Source organism: Pygocentrus nattereri, chromosome 19 (assembly GCF_015220715.1).
Source record: "Pygocentrus nattereri isolate fPygNat1 chromosome 19, fPygNat1.pri, whole genome shotgun sequence".
Lineage (NCBI taxonomy): Eukaryota > Metazoa > Chordata > Actinopteri > Characiformes > Serrasalmidae > Pygocentrus > Pygocentrus nattereri.
Window position 1 is genome coordinate 12493837 of NC_051229.1, and position 18652 is coordinate 12512488.

Consider the following 18652-nt stretch of genomic DNA (forward strand, 5'->3'; position numbering starts at 1 on the left):
TGCAAACCGAGGGGGCTGGAGAACAACAGCAAGACATTAAAGGGGCCATCATTTTCATTTTGCTTGTATTTTTGTTCTCCCCTTGACGTTCACTTATAATATTTGTGTGGGTTTATGTACCAAAAACAATGACAATTCAGTTTTACATTATCATTTTTAAACCTCTTAGAATTAAACAGCCTGTTTTTATTTATGTGCTTTTAAAGGACCCATGTCGTACATTTTCTTTTATTTTTTCTCCTTGTCTTATTCAATTTGTGTGAGTTTAGGTACCAAAAACAGTCATAATATTTTTTTATTTGATCATTTTCAAACTTCAAAAATAAACAGGCTGTTTTTGCTTGTGTGCCTTTTAGACTGACATATGTAAATGATCTCTGTCCTGATTGGCTGGCCTGCATGAATCCTTATTATAAAATAACATTCTGTACAACTTCAGCATGAAAAGATTGGGCTAAACTTCTGTAGCCTGAATATTTGTTTTTGTGACATCACATAATAATGAGGAAGACTTGAAGTTTCGTTGATATAGGCCCTTTAAGATTGATACATATGTAACTATATATTGTCCTGATTGGCTAGCCTGTATTGTGCCTCATTCAAAAAGCATTCCAGGCTGAAAGGGATGGAACAATCTAATAAGTTTGGACTGAAATACTCAGCAACACTCTTCTTCGCTTCAATGGGGCTAAACTATACTAGGCTGAGTTGTATGTAAATGTTCATGGTTGTGACATCACAACTACAGTGAACTCAAAATGGGCTATTTTATGAGTATGTGTCGTATATGGGCAGCATGGACTGGAGAATGAATGGTAAATTTGAAATTTTAATTGTGTTTTCATACTAAAGAAAACTCTTATTTTAAAAAAAAACGAGGAAAACTGGCTTTTCCATGATGTAAAGTGTGTCGTCAGCGCTCTGTCCTCATCGGTAATTCAGGGCTGAGCTCCATCCAAAATGAGAGGGCTGTGATTTTTTTTTTCCAGGAGTGCATGACTGCTCCTTTAATGTGCTCGGATATGCAAAAGCCCTTTGATAGAGGCTAAGGATGCTGTGCTTGATGATCCAGTGGTGGTTATTAGTGAGGAGTGGGCCACTCTTTTACTCTCTGAGGGCTGCGGAATGCTTCAATGGCTGGGCGAAAGGCTGGAAATAGTTCTCTTCCATGGAAACAGCGGCTATTGATTTCACTTTTTTTTTCTTCTCTCATAAGTGCACATCATATAGATTTCCTTTCAAAAGTTTGGGCACACCTAACATTCCAAGCTACCTTGTTTTAGTACAAATAAGCATGCTCTCTTCATCGGTTGAAATAGCTGAAAATATTACACCTTAACAGGTTTATTTGGAGGCAGTGCTTCTTTGGGAATAAACACAAAGGACACACACTGTAAGCTCTTGCGACATCAGCACTCATCAGCACTCCAACCTTTTTGTCCAAAAGAGCCTCATCTACTGTTCTTCTAACAGTAGACTGGAAGTGAAAACTGTAAATCCATTAGCACATTTGGGTGGGGCTAAGAGGTGAACCCTCAGGGCCTTCTAGGCCTTCAGAAAATTGCCTATAATTTTTTGTTTATTTGTATTCAGTAGATTCATGTTTGTGTTTGAACTCAGCATTACAGTTTTACTCTACTACTCTTTTTCCATTGTTTTGTATTGAATGGAAACAAAAGGTTAAATTCTTCAAATGTCCAGCAGAAAACTGGCCAATCAGGAATTGTTTTTCTTTGTGTTGTCTAGGTAGATATACACTATATTGCCAAAAGTATTCACTCACCCGTCCAAATCATTGAATTCAGGTGTTCCAATCGCTTCCATGGCAACAGGTGTATAAAACTAAGCACCTAAGCCTGCAGACTGCTTCTACAACCATTTGTGAAAGAATGGGTCGCTCTCAGGAGCTCAGTGAATTCTAGTGTGGTACCGTGATAGGATTGCTACTAAATATTCCACTGTCAACTGTCAGTGGTGTTATAACAAAGTGGAGATGATTGGGAATGACAGCAATTTAACCACAAAGTGGTAGGCCACATAAAATGACAGAGTGGGGGCAGCGGATACTGAGGCGCATAGTGTGTAGAGGTCACCAACTTTCTGCAGAGTCAATCGCTATGGATGATTGGACAATGGACGAGTCCGGGTTTGCCAGGAGAATGGTACTTGACTGACTGCATTGTGCCAAGTGTAAAGTTTGGTGGAGGGGGGATTATGGTGTGGGGTTGTTTTTTAGGAGTTGGGCTTGGTCCCAACACCTTTGGGATGAATTAGAGCGGAGACTGGTCTTCTCGTCCAGGTCTTATCTTCTTGTGTCTGACCTCACAAATACTTTTTTGGAAGAACGGTCCAATATTCCCATTAACACATTCCTAAACCTTGTGGAAAGCCTTCCCAGAAGAGTTGAAGCTGTTATAACTGCAAACGGTGGGCTGACATCATATTAAACCCTATGGATTAAGAATGGGGTGTAACTCAACTTCATATGCGTGTGAAGGCAGACGAGCAAATGCTTTTACTATAGTGCAGCTAAGCGAGCTCTCCTATTGGTTAGGACTTCCAGAGCTGAAGCAAAGTCCTAAAGTGTTAGATTAACTGCATAATTAGGAAGTGACAGTAGAATTGACCAATCACAATCTGCTTTATAATATGTGGGACCAATTTTGTGAGAAAAAACATAACTGGAGCCTTCTGGATGTCCTAGATATGTTAGTGATTGTGAATACGAGTGGCAGCCTTTAAGCTGTATGCTCTAACTCTTCCATTCACCTTAAATGCTGCTGCAGTTATATTCTTGTACCTACATATGCCAGAATGTAATTGTTGCACCAGTTAAAGTGGGATGAAAATTTGAAATGAAATGGCAACTTCAGCCTTTTCAGAAACTATTCAGAGAGTGTTCGAAACACCATTAGCTTAGCGCTAAGAAATGATCATTGAGGTGGGTTTTTTTACTCACGTTTTTATATTTATAGCCCAAATTAAAGGCCTAGTAGACAAAGCTCGAGCTAAACTGCTGTAGCCTAAATAGGCAAATATATGTAAATGCATTCATTTTTGAGATATCACAATAACAGTTTATTAAAAAACTTAGCTTGTTTGTAGTTCAGTTTCCATATATGGACTGTATAGCCTGGAGAATGTATGGTACATTTTTAAAGATTTGCATCAAAAACTTTACCCAAAGAAATAGCATATAGTTGTTTTGTGCTAAAGGAGTACTCCAGAATTTCTGAACCTAATCTGATACATATGCTTTCATTGCATCTTAGATTGTCAATAGACAGCCTAAACTGAGCTTATTCAAAAAGAAAAACAACAACAAAAAAGATGAATATGCATATATAAATTCTGTTCTGTTCTGATTGGCTGTGCTGCATTGCACCTCATTCAAAAAGCAGTTCAGACTGAAAAATTCCTAACTTCATAACTTAGTCGGCGAGGCTAAACTACTGTAGGCTGAAAGGGCAGATATGTAGATATGTTAGTTTTCATGACATCACAAGAACAGTGAGTTCAAAATAGGCCCTAAATAGGCCAGTTTCAAATAAAGGCCCTACATTTTATGGGTGCATCAGCATTTTTTCCACATTCCAATAAATGCAAGTGTGGGTTTCAACTTATACATGTAGTCGCAGTGCAGTAAACAGAAAAAGATACAGCATGAGTCATTATTGTACCAGAGTCTTTGGTTTTAGTACTTAAATGATGTGCAGTGACAGATCCCTTTCTCTAGCACACTGTCCTCCAGCAGGCTTTCTGCTTGTTGCTTGTTCTTCTAGATGCTGTCTGCAGGTATTTTGGGCCACTTGACATCCCCCTGTGAGCTCAGCAGCTGTGGGGGATAAACGCTGTGCTCTCTCAGCGTGTTGTGGACGGTGAAAGCGGAGTAAAAAAGCTCCAAGCGCACCTCTTCTCTCACTGTGGCTAATGGCCTACGGGCCGAGCGGCTGTACTGAAGCTATTAGTTTTATGTATTATGCATTGTACGCAGTAGAGGAGCGATTTATCACTCGCCTCTCTCTCTCTCTCTTTCTCTCTATCTCTCTCTTTCTGTTTCTTTTTTCCTTTTTCTGTTTTTTCTCTCTGAATTTCTCTTCATCTGTTCTTTTCTTCATGCTTTCTTTCTGTTATTCTTTCTTTATATATATATATATATATTCTTATATATCTTTAGTACTCATATGCTTCTGTACTCTTAAAGCTCAGTGTTCTAAATGTACTTTGGCAAATTACTTGGTGGGACAAGTAAAGCTAGCAATCTGGAAGTCCTTCAAATTGCTGTCTGAATGGCAGGACGCAGGTGCTTTAGATGTGTTAGAAGCCTTATTGGAGTCACACATCAGAACTGAATTTGTTTTATTTATAATATTTCTGTTTTTTTTTTAGAAAAAGTGACGTGCCAAGCTCTGCATCTGTTAGTGATACAGGTTTCTTATTATTTCATTGGTGAATCTTTTCATCTTTGGGATCTCCTCCCCTTTAATATTTTTTGTTCCCCTTTAACCTTTAGCACTGTTTAATAATGTTTTAATAAAGGGTTTTAACCCTCTATTGCATGAATTGTTACTTAAACATGATAAAAATGTTTTAATGTGTTGATTTGAATTGATATTTAAAATAACTTAAATTATGGAAATATTTGAAAATAAAAATCCATATTTTTTAAAGTGGGGTATCAGTGTGCACAATTGTAGCACAGCACCATAAAATTGAAAAAAGCACCATAAAAACTATTTTGTTCTCCAACAATATCATTTTATTGCAAACAAGACCAACAAATCCAACTTATACTTAATAAAATGTATGACCCAATATGGGGAAATTAATACATTTTCAATTGGTATTTGCAATGTGTGCTAATAACAGATAATAATAAGATCATAACAGATCATAATAAGAATTCCTGGTCAGGTGATGTCATCAGGTGTTTGTCCTTTTAAGGTAAAAGACCATTTTTCCACAACTAAATAGGAAAACACAGATTTTATTTTGCTGGTCTTTAGTGAAATTTAGATAATGTAATTGTTTCCATATGGCAACACCATGCAGTAGAGGGTGAAAGTCTCTCTATCTCTCCCTCTCTGTCTCTCTCTCTCTCTCACACACACACACACACACACACACACACACACTTTTTTTTCTCTCTCTCTCTCTCTCTCTCTCTCTCTCTCTCTCTCTCTCACACACACACACTGCTTTCTCTCTCTCTCTCTCACACACACACTGCTTTCTCTCTCTCTCTCTCTCTCTCTCTCTCTCTCTCTCTCACTCACACACACACACACACTGCTTTCTCTCTCTCTCTCTCTCTCTCTCTCTCTCACACACACACACACACACTGCTTTCTCTCTCTCTCTCTCTCTCTCTCTCTCTCTCTCTCTCACACACACACACACTGCTTTCTCTCTCTCTCTCTCTCTCTCTCTCTCTCACACACACACACACACTGCTTTCTCTCTATCTCTCTCTCTCTCTCTCTCTCTCTCACACACACACACACACACATTGCTTTCTCTCTCTCTCTCTCTCTCTCTCTCTCTCACACACACACAATTCAATTCAATTCAGTAAGCTTTATTGGCATGACCATAGTCAGATACAGTATTGCCAAAGCATCATCAAAAACAACACAGATTAACTTTCTGAACATTAAACAGTTAAAATAATAATTATAATAACAATTAAATTTAAAATTAGTTAGTGATACTGTAACACAATCAGATAAGATATAATATATACATTAAATGTTTACAAATAAAAGATATTTACAATCAGGGCAACTGGTGTGTGTGTGTGTGTGTGTGTATGTTGTGTTTGGGTGGGTCACTAACTGTCTCTCATTTTGTGGCAGGCTGTAATGTACCGTGCTGCCAGGGTGCTGCTGTCTCTCTGTTCTCCTAGCAGGAGGGGCAGTGTGAGGTCAGCAGAGAGACGCTTAAACTGGGGGTGAATTTTCTCAAACTGTTTAAAGTAAATTTCCCGCAGCTCTTTGAATTTCTCACACTCTGTGAGGAAGTGCAGCTCTATTTCTACAGCATTGCTGCTGCACAGCTGACACACTCTCTGCTCTTTATTTTTTTTTTTTTTTTTTTTTTTTATACCTATTTCATCTTTTATTTCTTTTTCCTTTTGTTCCCAGTTAAAATCGACACATCCTTTATTATTCAAAAATATTCCTAAGACTTTCATATTTTCTTTTTCTAAAACATTAACTGGGAATTTTTTACTTTCATCTCCAATCCAGACACACTCTGGACTGTCTATTGCGGCCGGTCTGCACGGCCAGGCTGTATTCACTGAGTCTGTACCTCGTCAGCGTGGTTCTGTGTTTGAGGTCAGTCACTGTGCTCAGGTACTCCGCTACAGTGTACTGACGTTTTAGGGCCAGATAGCACTGCATTCTGCTCTGTGCTTGTGTCTGTGTGTTCCAATGGGTGATGTAGTTTTGTTTTTGAAGTGTTAAAATTTGGTTTGGTCTGATTGTTTGTACTACAGACTGGTCCTGACGTGTAACAGTGTTAGTGTGTGTTAGTGAACTCAGCGTCAGGACCAGCTGTGTGAGGGAACTCTTTTCTTTGCTCAGCTCTTGGCATTGCAGGGCTTTATGGTGATAGGAGTGGGGGTCACTGTTTTGTAGGTGTAGCCAATATTTAATAATTCTTTTTTGAATTTTGAGTAATAGGGGGTATTGTCCTAATTCAGCTCTGCAGGCGTTGTTTGTTGCTTTTTGGTGCACTTGTAGGATATTTTTACAGAATTCGGTGTGCATCATTTCTGTGGGATGTTTCTTCATTGGTCAAAATTATGATTTGAGAGTGTCCCCCATACCTCACTACCATATAGGAGAATGGGTTGATTGGAATAATTTGAGCCAGATCCGGATTGGTATTTGAACAGGAATTTGTCGTTTGATGGCGTAGAATGCTCTGCGTGCTTTCTCTCTCAGCTCATTAACTGCTGGACTGAAGTTTCCAGTTGACCTAATCTTCAGTCCTAAATAGTTGTACTCTTTACAGCTGTTTAATTTATGTGTCCCTAGTGTGAAGCAGGAAGTGCTTCCCTAAGATCTGGATCTCTTTTGGAAACACACACACACTGCTTTCTCTCTCTCTCTCTCTCTCTCTCTCTCTCTCTCTCTCTCTCTCTCTCTCTCTCTCTCTCTCTCACACACACACACACACACACACACACACACACACACACACACACACACACTGCTTTCTCTCTCTCTCTCTCACACACACACACACACACACTGCTTTCTCTCTCTCTCTCTCACACACACACTGCTTTCTCTCTCTCTCTCTCTCTCTCTCTCTCTCTCACACACACACACACACACACTGCTTTCTCTCTCTCTCTCTCTCTCTCTCTCTCTCACACACACACACACACACTGCTTTCTCTCTCTCTCTCTCTCTCTCTCTCTCTCTCTCTCACACACACACACACACACTGCTTTCTCTCTCTCTCTCTCTCTCTCTCTCTCTCTCTCACACACACACACACACACACACACACACACTGCTTTCTCTCTCTTTCTCTCTCTCTCTCTCTCTCACACACACACAAGTGCACTGCTTTCTCTCTCTCTCTCTCTCTCTCTCTCTCTCTCTCTCTCACACACACACACACACACACACACTGCTCTCTCTCTCTCTTTCTCTCTCTCTCTCACACACACACAAGTGCACTGCTTTCTCTCTCTCTCTCTCTCTCTCACACACACACACACACACACTGCTTTCTCTCTCTCTCTCTCTCTCTCTCTCTCTCTCTCACACACACACACACACACTGCTTTCTCTCTCTTTCTCTCTCTCTCTCTCTCTCACACACACACAAGTGCACTGCTTTCTCTCTCTCTCTCTCTCTCTCTCTCTCTCTCACACACACACACACACACACACACACACTGCTCTCTCTCTCTCTTTCTCTCTCTCTCTCACACACACACAAGTGCACTGCTTTCTCTCTCTCTCTCTCTCTCTCACACACACACACACACACACTGCTTTCTCTCTCTCTCTCTCTCTCTCTCTCTCTCTCTCACACACACACACACACACACTGCTCTCTCTCTCTCTCTCTCTCTCTCTCTCTCTCACACACACACACACACACACACACACACACACTGCTTTCTCTCTCTTTCTCTCTCTCTCTCTCTCTCTCACACACACACACACACAAGTGCACTGCTTTCTCTCTCTCTCTCTCTCTCTCTCTCTCTCACACACACACACACACACACACACACTGCTCTCTCTCTCTCTTTCTCTCTCTCTCTCTCACACACACACACACACACACACACACACACACTGCTTTCTCTCTCTTTCTCTCTCTCTCTCTCTCTCACACACACACACACACACACACACACACACTGCTTTCTCTCTCTTTCTCTCTCTCTCTCTCTCTCTCTCTCTCACACACACACACACACACACACACACACACACACACACTGCTTTCTCTCTCTTTCTCTCTCTCTCTCTCTCTCTCACACACACACACACACAAGTGCACTGCTTTCTCTCTCTCTCTCTCTCTCTCTCTCTCTCACACACACACACACACACACACACACTGCTCTCTCTCTCTCTTTCTCTCTCTCTCTCACACACACACAAGTGCACTGCTTTCTCTCTCTCTCTCTCTCTCTCACACACACACACACACACACTGCTTTCTCTCTCTCTCTCTCTCTCTCTCTCTCTCTCTCTCTCACACACACACACACACACTGCTCTCTCTCTTTCTCTCTCTCTCTCTCACACACACACACACACACACACACACACACACACTGCTTTCTCTCTCTCTCTCTCTCACACACACACACACACACACACTTTCTGCTTTCTCTCTCTCTATGTTATCTTTCTTTTTCTCACTGTTTTTTTTCTCTGTTTTGATATTTTCTCCTCTTTTCTCTCTTTCTCAGTTTCTCTCAGTTCCAGATTATAGGAGTAAAAATGTGTCTGCTTTACATTCAGGTTGCAAAACAGTCCCTCTGAATGTGAAAAATCAAATAAATATAAATATATTTAACTAGTGGTGGACAGTAACTAAGTAAATGTAATTAGTTACTGTACTTAAGCAGTTTTTTTCTGTATCTGTACTTTACTTAAGTATTTCCATTTTAGGTGACTTTTTACTTTCACTCCACTACATTTCAAACTCAAATATCTCACTTTTTACTCCACTACATTATGAGACATCTGTAGTTTCTTTTGGTTTATGTGTGACCTGTTGGTCATATCGACCCAGTATGCAAGCACACGGTTCAAAATCAGCGCAGCAGCGTAAAACTTAGGAGCACGTATGTCTACCTAAATGATGGAACTAACCAAACTTTGTGTAAATAGACCACAATATAGAAATATGTACACATATCACATATGCAGTCATGACTGTCATGTGTCTTTTTTTCTGAATTTATACAAACACTTTCATTCTATACTACATTCGTTTCAGCTAGTATATGTTTATGAGCAGAGACCTACAGATCAATATAGTAAAGGAAAATTGTTTGTGAACCTGTGTTGAAAGAAAGTTTTTATTAAACTTGTTTTACAAATAAATCTTAAACTGAAACTTTGCTTGCTTGTAAGAAGGCTTTTAGAGCCAATCGGTTCTACCTGATGAAAACTGTTTGCCTTCTGTGTTTTGTGACTCGCAATCACATCATTTTAATAGTGTCAGACTAATTAATAACATTCTATTAAAAGACTGGTTTACCAAGAGAGACACTGGAGTATTTTCACCTAAAATGAGTTCATGAAGCGAGTCTTGTTACAACAACGATAACAGGACATTAGAGCCATAATTACTCTTTTAGTACTTTACTTTCGATACTTAAGTACATTTGAAGGCAAATACTTTTGTACCTTTTCTCAAGTTGAGGTCTTCTACTTTTACTGGAGTACTATTTTACCTTGGGTATCTCTACTTTAACTCAAGTACATAATTTGTGTACTTCGTCCATCACTGTATTTAACCATTTTGCACTCTAAGTGCCTGTTGGTGGGTCCACACTTCAATTACTCACTTATTAGTTTTCACTAAGTAATGTGTAAGACTGTAAAAAGTGGGACTGGGGTTAATTAATATTCACTAAATAACTAATAGTAACCTCTACATAATAAAAAAGACTAATATAACAGACTACCTTTTTAGCTAGCTTAAAATTTTAAAGTGAGACGGTGTCAAATTTATGGAATAATAAAGTGTGCAGACATATTAGAGTTGCTAGCTAGCTAAATATCCTAGCTAGCTGTGCTACATATGTGCATGCTTAGGCTATGTTAACAGCTCTGCTGGACGACCAGTTCACTCTGGCTGACCATGATGGGCTCAAATCGAGTCATCGAGTGACTAACTGGTGTTTGAATGACAGAAACGCATAAAACTAGCTAGCTTATAGCGTTAGCTAACTACGGTCTGTGATGTGTGGGGCTGTTAGCTTGGTGGTCAGCAGGCTAACGGGCTCACACACCACAGAGCACGTTCGATGCTTTTCTCACAGGAGTTTAGAGGTTAAACTCAGAAAACGAAGGGGGAGATGTTGAGTGACCGGTACAGTTGAAGCATTAGTTTAATAAGGTCAACTGGCAACTAGCTGCTAAGTGATTTACATGCTAACAATCCTATATCACACTAAATCTATTCTTTCTTCTCCTTATGTCTCCATTTTCAGGCTTAACCACATCTTTTCTTCTTGCAGTTCTGTATACATTTCCTACATCTACCTCTAGCTTTTCTCAGGTATGGAAGCAGCTTTTATTTACCTCTCTTTCTCTGGCATGTTGCTGGTTTTTTTGTGCTCATTTTTTCTACATTTCTAATCGTCTAAGATGAATACGTCTGTCTTTCATTGAATTAAGTGTTTTAAACTTATTAGTTATTAGTATGTCTATGTTTCTCATGACTGACTGTTGACTGACTTAATAACCTTCGGAAAGAGCAGTTTTGTGATGTTTTTAAATGTTTTCTCATGGAGGGTGCATGTTGTACAGATGTTGACTGACTTCCTTTTCATTTAACCAAGAGCATTTCTGCTTATACTCAAATTACCAACACCTGTTTTACACAACAGCTAAGAAGCTGTGTATTTTATCCACCCTGCTTCTCGCTGATTACCAGAATAAGCCAGAAGAAAGCAGCATGTTTACTAGATTTGAGAGGCTTGAATGCTTCTGCAAATACAGTTAGCCACCATAAATGTATCTGTTTCAGTTGTTGAAGCTAGTCTTTTAAACCTTTACCAAATGTTTTATCTTTTATAGCCATCCACTGCTACTTCTGGTTCTCAACTGCTCAGGAATTGTCCCAGGTACTTTCATTTATAGTATCTTTATGGTATTGCTCTTTGTAATATTATTACATATTACGCTTAATATTTTATTATGTCTTTTAGCACAAGACATTGTCAATATTACGTATTTTAACCTGTATTTGACTCCCCTGCTTCGCTTTATTTTAAACCTGTTATATGAAAACAATAGAAGTTTAAAGATTGTGTGCTATTGTAAAAGACAGTACAATGTTATTCACAGTAACCTGCTCTTTCTTGTATTGCTTTGCATATACCTTTGTTTTTCTTATTACTTTGTACATTTATTTTTGCTACTGCTCACTGTTTGTTCAGGATTCTTCGTCCTTATGTTTTGTATGGTGAGTATTTATTACTCATTTTGCTCACTGATTTCTTCGTTTTACATCATGAGGAATCCATCTTCACAAACGGCAAGTGACAAAGAAATTGAACAGAGACCACCACATCTGTCAAGATCTGAGTTTTTTTTTTAACAGGTAGGATTCAGATGTTCATTCTCTCTCCCAAACATGCTCCACATATATGCTGGCTATTTTCACAGTACTCCTGACTTACAGACTGGAGTCAATCTGTTTCTTTGCATACAGCACCCCCCCCCCCCCCCCCCCCCCCCCCTTCCCTTTTCACACAGGGCCACCACAGAGCAGGTATTATTCATGAAACATTCTCAGCAATACAGCGACATTGAAGTGGCGTTGGTGTGTTGGTATGAGTGGATCAGACACAGTGGTGCTGTTGGAATTTTTAAACACTGTGTCCACTCACTGTCCACTCTGTTAGACACTCCTACCTTGTAAGTCCACCTTGTAGATGTAAAGTCAGAGAGGATAGCTCATCTGCTGCTGCACAGTTTGTGTTGGTCATCCTCTAGTCCTTCATCAGTGGACTATTCTCGGTTCAGCAATGACAGTGAGGTGATTAAAACATTGCTGTATCTGATACACTAGTACCACACTTACTATGTCAGCGTCTCTGCAGTGCTGAGAGTTAACCAATAATACCTGCCTTGTGGTGGTCCTGATCATTGATGAATGATGTGAAAGGGGGAGAAAAAAGTATGCAGAGAAAAAGATCAGCTGCAATTTGCAACTGCAGAGCTACCTGATTCCATAGAAAAGTAAATACAAGGTAGCATTACCTAATAAAATGTCCAGTAAGTGTACACATACAATAAAGCTCAAATTTTCAATATGATACACTATTTTCCACGTTCAGCGAAAGCCCTGGCGGCATTTTCTACTGCGAGGAAAGTGACACTACTGTGCCGCCACCAGGAGAGGGCACACTTCTGAGTTTTGATTAGAGAGGGAGGGGGTGATGAGTAAAAAAGGGTCGCCAAATATACTTTAGCAACGTCTGAAACGTGGAGTTCTACCTTCCCTGTTGGAGGGGAGAGACCGGTGAGCTGTTCTGCTGTGACCGAGTGTGAGTGACATGACTGCACTGACCTACAGTGAACTCACCTCTTTCCTTACACCCTAACAAGCTTTAGCAATGATAAATCACGTCTGCTACTTACAACTAAAGTGCTGTTACAGCGCTCAGAAAGTCACATTTAAGTGTCCTTGCATTCCCAAGCAACGAAAGTGAAAGAAAGAAGAAAGATTTAAACGAAAGTAAACTGGGGAAGCTGTGAGGTATTGGAGAGTGGGAGAATGCTAGCTTTCCAACTAGCTGTTTTTAGCATCTGGCTAAATTGGAGCAGCGCTCCCTCACTCGCACAACATGGTGAATTGATGATACTGTAGATCAAACAAGACACAAAAGCAGTTCAAACATACCAAAATGGAGAACTCCGGTCGTCTGGTGTGGATATATTGCGGTTCACCCCTTAACCTACTATGATAGAATAGATAAATCCAGTTGTACATAGCTGGTGTTTGAATACTGTGATATGCTCTGAGAAAAAAGTATAAATACATATTCCCCAGATATTTAGTAAATGTAAATACATTTTCCCCAGATATTTAGTAAATGTAAATACATTTTCCCCAGAGTAAATATAAAGTAGATATTTCTAAATTTTCCTTGTTAAATTAATTTGCATTTACTCAGTATTTGTGGGCTATCTTAACTCATAATGTGGCATACTATTACTAAATGCAACACATTTTAACTGTTGCTTTTATTAACATTTACTTAATTAACTTTAAATTTAGTTCACTTATTTAATACATTTTAATCAAAGTTTAGGTAAGTAAAATCTGTTCAATTACGTGTCAGTTGTTGCCACAATTTTTTTAAGTAACCATTAGTCACATGTTTTATAGTGTAGTTACTGAATAATACTATGAATATACATTTATACATTTAAAAATACATATTAAAACTACCAGAAAAGCTGACAGTTACTTTGTGGTTAATAGCAGTTAACAGGTGTCCAGTGAGAGCTGTGGTGAGGTGGAGCTGTTTTATGAAGACAACATTGTGCCCTATGACAAATTGTCAAGAGCACTTTTAGATCATTATTGTTCTTGAGAAGCAGCTTAGAAAATGTATGTGTGCGTCTTCTTGAGAAGTCTGGGACAAAGTGAATGATCCAGGACTGGGAATAGAAATAAACATAAAATCCAATTTTTATGGTATCAAATGATAATATGACAAAAGCCAAACTTGATTTTCTGAGGTTTGTTATTTGTATAATGAAGTCTAAACACAATGATTATTGCAACTTGTTCCAAGTGAAATATTTTTGAAAACATAAAAACTGAACTGAAAAGACTGAGGACAATGTTTAAAGAAATGGACTTCTGGGACTAATCTGTCATGTGTACTTTAAACTGTAGGTCGAATTTATCTAAAATACTCTATGTAAAGACTGTGGTTGTTATGCTCTGCTCCTTTTTTGTACTTTGATGAAATCTGAATAAACTATAAAAAATGAAAGGTGCTAGAACTAAATAAACACTGGTCTTTTGCTGTCCATGGCACTGAATCAGCTTTGTGTTATTAACCTCCACTATAGCTGTGCCAGATTTAAAGCTTTAAAGCTTTTGTGAGTCCCCGCATGGGAAATTGTTTTGTCTTAAAATCTTTCCATGTATTCTTAAAACCAAGCTTTTAAACGGTTTCTGACTTGGTGCCTTTAGCAGGGATAGAACCCCTACATTGTGCAGAGGTTCTTTTGACTTTAAAGAGGTTCTTTGTACAGCTCATTTAAAGAACTACCTATTGAAAAGCTGTTTATGGAGCCAAATTGGTTTACAACAACAATATGGCTTACAATTAATATTCATTTCAATTATTGTAGTAACATGTGGCCTTCTGAGATCCTCTGTTGCCCACAGCCTCTGTGAATTGTGTACATTTACAGCATTTGGCTGACGCTCTTATCCAGAAGCGACTTACAATTTGATCATTTTACACAGGTAGGCCAAGGTGGTGTTAGGAGTCTTGCCCAAGGACTCTTATTGGTACAGTGTAGGGTGTTTGCCCAGGTGGGGATTGAACCCCAGTCTACAACGCAGAAGGCAGAGGTGTTAACCACTACACTATCCCAACCACACACCTTTATATTTGTTGTAAAAATCAGTAGCACAGTGTGTTCTGAGAGCCCACTGTACTCCCTGATAAGCAGAGGTGAGCAGTCAGTCCATTCACTCAGCCACATGCACTGAAGTACAGCTTGTGAATATGCGCCCAGATATTTTCAAGCAATAATACATTTAAACTCAAGTGCTTTTCCTCGCTTCCTTTTTTTGTCCTTCACTGTTTGTTTCTTTTTACTATTTTGGCAGGGTGCAGGGGGTTGGGGAGCGGGTGGACTTTGGAGACCAGCTAAATGCAATGCATGTACCTGAGATAAGTAGAAAGTAAACTTTTTTAATCATTATTGAATATCAACCATATCATATATAGGCTGGAGATTAGGGAACCAGCCCTGTGGCTGGAAGGATGCCGGTTCGATCCCCAGAGCTGACTTCATGTGACTGAGGTGCCCTTGAGCAAGGCACCTAGCCCCCAACTGCTATCCAGGCGCTGCAGATAGGGCTGCCCACTGCTCCGGGCAAGTGTGCTCACTGCCCCCTAGTGTGTGTGTTCACTAGTGTGTATGTGGTGTTTCACTGCATGGATGGGTTAAATGCAGAGGTGAAATTTCCCTTTTGTGGGACTAATAAGGGTCTCTTAATCTTCATTTAATAACTTTAATTTATATTTCATTTAATAATAAAATTAATGTGCATAGTTTGGTTGACTGAGGTAGTAGGCAGTGATTTTGAATAGGTTTTACAGAAGAAAGGACAGAGAAGGACCTCACCACCATTTGCTTTCTAAAGAATTACAATGCAAAGCTTGACTAAAATGATCATAATAGTGATTAATAATAGTTTAGGCTAGATGTTATCAAATGCCATATTTTACAAAGTACGTTATAACATATATTACTTATTAATATATTTTATGTATGATGATTGATAATGAATACACAATGAACAACAAAGTAATTTAATTAAATGTTTCCTTTAGTTACTGAAAAAAAGCTTCATTTGCTCTTGGGCTTGATTCTGACTCTCGTTGTTTCATACAACACAGATATTTTAGACCAGTAGAATCTCTAAACGAGAAGAGTAGAGCCTAACAACATGCTGGCGGATGCTGGGTAGACTAAGAAGTTCCTCTACAGTTCATTCCTAAAAATAAATGGTTCTTGGCTTGCTCTAGGAAAAAAAACTGTGATTAGTGTAGAACTTTTACATTATCTATACTTTTACAACTGTAATAATGATCTTATTTATTGATTACTTTTGGAAACACAATAGCTTTAATAAATAAATAAATAAATTCTTATACTGCTCAGTAACATACTGTCCAATCAGAAGGTTTTTCTCTGCTGGTATTTAGGAAGATCCAGTCCAGCAAGCTCTTTCATTGGTTAGGACTACAGGAGCTGAGCTGATGGCCTAATGCATTAGGTAACCTCTAACATACATTTCTTAATAAGATTCTCTTATTTTCTATTCTTAACTATTTTCTAAGAACAAATGATTCTTGAAAAGATTGTTCTTGTGTTTTCCTAACCTTATGGAAGCCTCACACTTGTCTTATGTGCGAGTTGAAAGGGTAAGCATCAAAATTGATCTGTTTATCAACTCCTGCCCGCCCTCATCTCTTGTTTTCCGCGGTCACCCCACACTGTATTTTCCACTGTATTTTTTCCTGTGGGCTATTTCTTACTCCATCACTCTAGTTCTTTTTTTTTTGCTAATTTTCTAAATGCTTGGTTTGATGTTTTTCTTCCACTTCCTCCGCTGTCCTCTGAACAGATTATCCTCATAATGGAAATAACAGTTAATACAAATTCCATATTGCATCATTCATGGAATATATACATCATAAGATCATATAACATCATACATGGAATATAACATCATAAGAAAAACTATTTATAAAATAATTAAGATTATCTTAAGGGAATGCTTAAGAACTTGTTGAATTTTTTCAAGAACTGCATTGAAGAACATTGGGCCTCATTCACCAATGTCTTTTTTTCCCCCTAAATATGGTCTTGAGAAAAGCCCTAGGAAGCAGCCTACGTCAGATTCATGACGTGTTCCTTAAACACCAGAACTGTTTGCACCACACTGAATGACTCTGATCCATTCCATTACGCAAAAAAAGCCTTTGAGTGTGTGGATTCTCGTCTTACGTAAGAACACAATCCTAAATAGGAAAACACTGCTGAATGTCAGAATCCTGAAAACTGCATAAGGGGGTTTTAAAAAGATTTCCTATCTTTATGAACGAGGTCCATTCTTATTAACTTGAAAGCGTTTGTCTTATAAACCTTCGCAAGTTTTTGTTGAGAAAGTTTACGACGCGACCGCACATGCGCAGAGCGTACTTCATTTTGTTAGAGACTGTAATCACATGCGGTCGTTTACAGCGATTATTCTAATATATAACGATTTTTAAAGTAATATCTCTCTGTGGGGAATCCAACAGGGGCATTAAACTCCAAAGACAGCTGGTTCCTATCAGTACTGTGAAAAATACCCTGCTGACCATTACCGTTTGACCCTGTTAGGAAATCCTTCAATGCTTTCAGCAGCCATCGTTTACCTGTTACACCGTTAGGGTGCTTTACACTGCGATATAACCCCATTAAAAAGCCAAAACACCTTACAAAAGGATTAGGAAGCGACAGAAACACGTCATGGTTTCTGTGGGTTTTTCAACAGGGTACTGCATTGATCCGCGTCTCTACAGTGGAGCGTTTCACCTCAAACCACTCTGTTCACACCCGCTCCGTTTAATTAAGCAGGGAAATCGGCTGAAACCCATTTTAAGACTAAAGCGAACTGAGCAGCGGGGGAGCTCTTGGTCTTGGTACTGTTCTCAATGAAGTTCTCTTGAGTCATATTATCTCATTGCATCACTCGCTGCGGTGCGATCTCATTGGCTGCTCGGCGGAAGGTGAAGCGTAAACGCGGCATTTATTTAGCTACAAGTTCTCCTTCACGTTCAGCTCGCGTGAAGAAGATTCGACTAGCGCTCGCGCCTCGGCTCCGTTTTCGGAACTTTCAATCACAGGCGCCTCTCTCTCTCTCTCTCTCTCTCTCTCTCTCTCTCTCTCTCAGTTCCTTCGTGTGCCTCCTACGTTCTTGCGCGCGCCGCGCGTTGCGGACGTTTCCACACCGCGTGCATGAGTCCCGGAGAAAAGGCAGCGAAAGAGGGATTTTAGAGCATCATCGAGCGGAGGTGAAAAAATGGTGAGTGCAATGATTTTTCGTTGTCGGAGCCTCTTTTTTTATTTATAAAAAGCTTCTTGCATGCCATCATGTATCTCAGGCACGCGCTCCGCTTCCCGGTGACCAGAACGGCTGCAGTGTGGATTTGCATCCACGCATAAAGGGAAAAACAAGCGTTCAGTCTGAAGAGGCTCGTTCAGCTGGCTGGTTTCAATAATTGATAAGCGCGATGGTTGTCTCTTGGGGTTTAGCCCATGTTTGTGGAGCAGCCCATCTGAGGAACAGCTGATGGGGCACGAGCTCTAATCATGTATTCAAATTGTATCACATACAGTAAATCATATGCAGTTACAGTGTATGATATGATACTCTTGGCTGCAGTGGCACAAATGCTGCAGCCTATATGCAGTCATACCTCTATGGTATACTTACTGTGTATACTGCCTGTGTGCTATACATGTCTATATAATACCTATATACTCTATAAGGCTGTATAACGCCTTTATGTCATATAAGCCTATACATGCCTATATGCAATGCAAGCCTATATAATGCCTACATGCTCTATAAACCTATGTATGTCTGTAAAAGCCTATACATGCTTATATGCTGTAT

At 39.4% G+C, this 18652-nt stretch overlaps 1 protein-coding gene across 6 annotated transcripts in view; it reads left to right on the forward strand.

Moving 5' to 3' along the window:
* Nucleotides 1–17764: 17764 nt before the first annotated feature.
* adcyap1r1a (adenylate cyclase activating polypeptide 1a (pituitary) receptor type I) overlaps nt 17765–18652 on the forward strand; it is a 67166-nt gene continuing 66278 nt past the window's right edge. For 2 of the 6 annotated variants that reach the window (XM_017707380.2, XM_017707383.2), the window contains exon 1: nt 17768–18058. The gene's annotated coding sequence lies outside the window, so the exon portion shown is untranslated. Of the gene's footprint in view, nt 18059–18652 lie in introns of all 6 variants that reach the window. The other 4 variants (XM_017707379.2, XM_017707377.2, XM_017707384.2 and 1 more) reach the window with 4 other exon arrangements.